Source organism: Centroberyx affinis, unplaced genomic scaffold, assembly GCF_046629955.1.
Source record: "Centroberyx affinis isolate AG114_WGS23_722 - 3 ecotype Tasmania unplaced genomic scaffold, CSIRO-AGI_Caff_v1 ptg001289l_1, whole genome shotgun sequence".
Classification (NCBI taxonomy): Eukaryota; Metazoa; Chordata; class Actinopteri; order Beryciformes; family Berycidae; genus Centroberyx; species Centroberyx affinis.
Genome location: NW_027279795.1, coordinates 25,717 through 30,097, shown reverse-complemented (window position 1 = coordinate 30,097; position 4,381 = coordinate 25,717).

Sequence of the window (4,381 nt, the reverse complement as noted above, 5' to 3'; positions counted from 1 at the left end):
TTCTACTCCTTCTACACCAGATTGCTCTTTACCACATTGACGGTCTGGTAGCTCATTTGCATACCGCGTTTCCTATTGGTCAGGGCAACATTCTGTCCCCTCCCCCCTGCCCCTGCTGCAAAGGTTGACGTCATTATCACAATGGGCAGCACAGATCATGGTTGTAGACATTTACATCATAAGAATGATATCAGATTAACATTTATGTGCCAAGTGCATAACTTTGGCTACTTGTTTTCTTTTATTTTTTCCTTTCTGTTTTCTTTTTTTTTTTACTGTATGACAGGTAGTAACTGTGGTTGAAGTTTACCGGATGAAAAAAAAAAAAAGAAGGTGCTAACTTTTCAGAGAAGAAACATTGACAGAGTGCAAAGGAAGTGTGATTATGAAGCACTTTTTTGTGCAAAGCCGAGCTTCCGTTTGTTTAAGAGGAAATTAACACCCGTTGCCACTGAAGCGGCGATCATTATGAGTTTTCTCTATGTTTTACAGTTACATTACAGGATATGCCACCTTAACACCACCCTCCCCCGCTCTTTCCACACATATATAAATAAATAAAAATAAGACACAAAGGATTTTTTTTTTTGCCCCAGGAGCGTTTATCTTTGCCCTGCTATCCTGGTTCACACAGTGCTGCTGCCCTGAAGGAGAATTTAAACATCAATAACTCAAACATCAACGTGCATGTTACAGTAGCACTGACTGCACCCAAACTAGACAGTCTTTGCTCTCAAATGATATCAGGTTTGGCCATATGGGATGGAAGAATGTGGATAGAAATTAGTCTGAAGTTGTGTTTTCTTCTTTTCTACCTGAGCATTATAAGAGTATCTCTACACTTAATTTCTATGGGAGACTTTCTTCAGATTCAGGAAAAGTACAATCTGAACATGTAAACTGAAGTTGGGTAGGGTTTTTGGGGGCGTTGAAATCAGAGGGAGATGATGTACAGGTTTTGACAAATCCTCTTTTCAAGGTCTGCTCACAAAAGCTGCTACTTACCTTTGCGTACTTTGGAGGGGGATTAGGACAACATGAAGATTTCAGGTCTAAATTTTCACAGGTATGGTAATTTCCGCCTCCCTAAAAAAAACCCTGCCAGTTTGACTGTACAAACATAAAACTTGGCAGTATGAGCAACACAGTTAGGCAAGCACAAATTTAACCTGGAACTGATGCAATGTAATGTATTATTGCATTTTCAATACTGAATATTCAAAATACAAAAAAGCCTGGCAGTAATTCTGCAATAGTTTATACCGAGTTTTTCCATATAGTCACATAATGGTAGATGTTAATCAAAATCAAAAAGGGACATATGGTTAACAAACCACATAATTGATACATGATACTGGTATTAAATGTTAGATCATGGTCAAACAGAAGAATAACACACTGACTTGAAAGGTAGACCTGTAAGCTTGTATTACCCATGAAGCTACATTGCTATTTACTACTTTTCTATTTTGATGAAAACGTTAAAGTGACAGAACGCTTGGCATTTACTGAATTTCTTTCAGCTATCACAACATGACAGTTAACACCAGGCTATTCTCTCCAGTGACATTCCCAATAGATTCCTGATACTTGTGTTATTAACTGCAAACCTTTCATAAAGACCAACAGATAGTTATTTAAAAGAAAGAAGTAGCCTCACCCAGACTTTGACAGTGCGGATGTCAGCAGAGAAGATGTCAACTCAGTACACACAGGACAGTAAATATGAGAAGTGAGAGGCAACACCCCTACATCATCAAGTGGCAGGAAAGCCTTCCTCTCTTTAGCCTGCTGCAACATCTTGCTAACACCTCATTGATGCACACAGTGAGTAGCTTACATACAAAACACATACCAACTACATACAAAGATCTGCATCAAGGCCACTGGCAGCTTATCAGCGACTGCACAGAAAACCCTTGGAAAAGGAAAGAAAAGTCCTCATCAGGCTTACTTCTACTGCTTTAATTTCTCCTTTATGTTTCACACACAAACAGGCTTGAAGTAAATCTGCCTATTTGTTATTGAGACTGTTTTCACTGTCAGCGCCTCTGCTATCAGGGTGACTTAAAAGGGGGAGAATATGCCTCTAATTAGCCCGTCTCTTATGTGTTTCCGAATGCTCTAATTTGTGTCAGCTCATTTATCACAATCATAGGGACCCTAACGGCTCTCATTGTCCCTGCTGAACAGTCATATCCTTAGATGAATGCCTGTTGTTGAGGCTCTCAAAACAGTCGTTTGTGTAATATACACCATGCCCAGCTGGAGCCCATTCTCTGGGCCACAAGTGGGTTAGGGGAGTATTCTTCTCTGCGTATGGCACGTGATTATGCGTGTATGAGCACCTGTTTCCTATACGACAAACACAACTCATTTTTCCCCCTCCGTCTGTTTATGTCAGCACTTAGAACTAAAACAGCCCAAAACAAGCCAAAAAGGCTGTTTATCCCTTCTGCACAACATTTGGCTGCATTGAACGAGCCCATTAGTCTTCCATCTCTAGTGGCTCGTCATTTGTGATGGTATCCAGCCTCCGTGCATTTTGCCAAACACTCTTTATTGTTTTTTATTTATTTACTTGTTTAGTTAACAAGGACAAATGCATTTAAACATTGTGTCATATATAAAATACAAAATAGATGCCATGCATGCAGGTTTCTAGCCAAGGCTAATTTGCAACCCCTGTTCCTGGCCTGGCTTTTGGGGTTAAAACAGAAAGTACAGGAACATTACCATTGGAAATATTACAGAAACAGTGAAATACAATACAGGTAAGAACAAATACTACGATATAAGTAGGCCTAGTAGTAGTAGTAGTAGTAGTAGTGGTAGTAGTATTAGTAGTAGTAGTAGTAGTAGTAGTAGTATTTAATTAGCAGTAGTAGTTACACTGTTGTTGGTAACATGAGAGATTTACAGAGCCTCTTGTACGGAGGTAAAGTAGTTGATGGTGACTTGAGCAGCAGCCCGAAATCCTCTATTTGAAATCTCAGTGGAGAAGTCAAACAGTCAGCGGCCAGTGAAAGATTTGTATTGGCGCCCAGGCTCACTCCCGGCCCCCAATCGCCATGACAACTGTCACCATGGCCGTAGCACCCGCGCTCTCACACCTACTGTATTACATGAGCAGAGAGGCGGTCAGTGTTTATAGGCGCAGAGGTCACTCGCTGTTGTTATGGCACATTTCAGCGCGGAAATAGCCGGTAATAGTCGCGGTGAAAAACGAGCAGCCTTCCTTTCATCTCTGCCAGGTGTCTGTGATGTTTGGGTTACATAAGCGTCCCTGCAGCTCCGACCTCAGCATTAACAGAGGGCAGACAGGCCGTACGTCTTCCATAAGTAGAGATCACAGGGATCTGCGGGCCCGGAGATCCGCGGTGGACTGACAGAGGCAGGAGGTCCTGCAGGTGAAAACCGGACAACAGCTCCTCTGTGCAGGCCCGGGGGTGGAGGTGCCCCCCTGTGAAAAAGCGTCTCTCACCCCGGGCAGATTTATGGGTCTCCCCCCCCGTTGCCTTGCTTAGACAGGCGAGGCCCCCCGCTCTTCCTCAGTGTCTCCCTCTTTGTGCCCTGTGACCTTCTGTGGCCCTGTGGCTTGGCAGCAGCATACAGGAATGCACAGCGCTCACAAAAAACAAGGGCAGAGGAGTGAGAAATTATGAGTCCGACACACAATCGGGGTCATAATGTTTTGTTGCCGTTTAGAGTTGTTAACTTACATCAAATTGTGTGTAGATGTGCTTTAACAGGAACAGCGATGCCGTGTTTTCGGCCAAATGTGGGACTGGACACGTAGTCGAGGCTGTGCACCTGAGACAGAGGAGGAGAGACAACATGTGGTTTGTAGTTACACAACTGGGACCAGTCCAGTCCTCCCTCAACTTCAGAATTGTTTACTTTTCCTCCGCTCATAAAATCTGGGTATTTCTGACACACACCATTGCTCTCTGCTTTGAAACCGCAAACACCAGTCTCAGGTATTTATTTTCTTGTCTTGTTCTTTTGGAAGAAGAGTGAACATTGGCCCCTTCCTGTTCCTCTGGAGTGATGATCATTACACTTGACTTACACTTCAAGAAGTGATTACATTTCCAAGTCTCTCGGTTGAAAACTCTTCTCACGAACATCATGTGCTGTGCTTAATGTTCTTTGCCACACTGCTCAAACACTGAATTGATTTCCTTCTGCGTCATTAGCCGAATTAGCGATAGATCAGAGAAAACAGTAATGGCGCTATGGCACTGTAACCTCTAGTAACCGCTGCAAGGCTCCAGTTTGACCAACCACGCCAACATGAAGGCTTTCATTTAGGTCTGATTGTCACAGTTGTATTTCAATGACCTGAATAGCTCCTTGTCCATGGTTAAAGGCTTTGCTT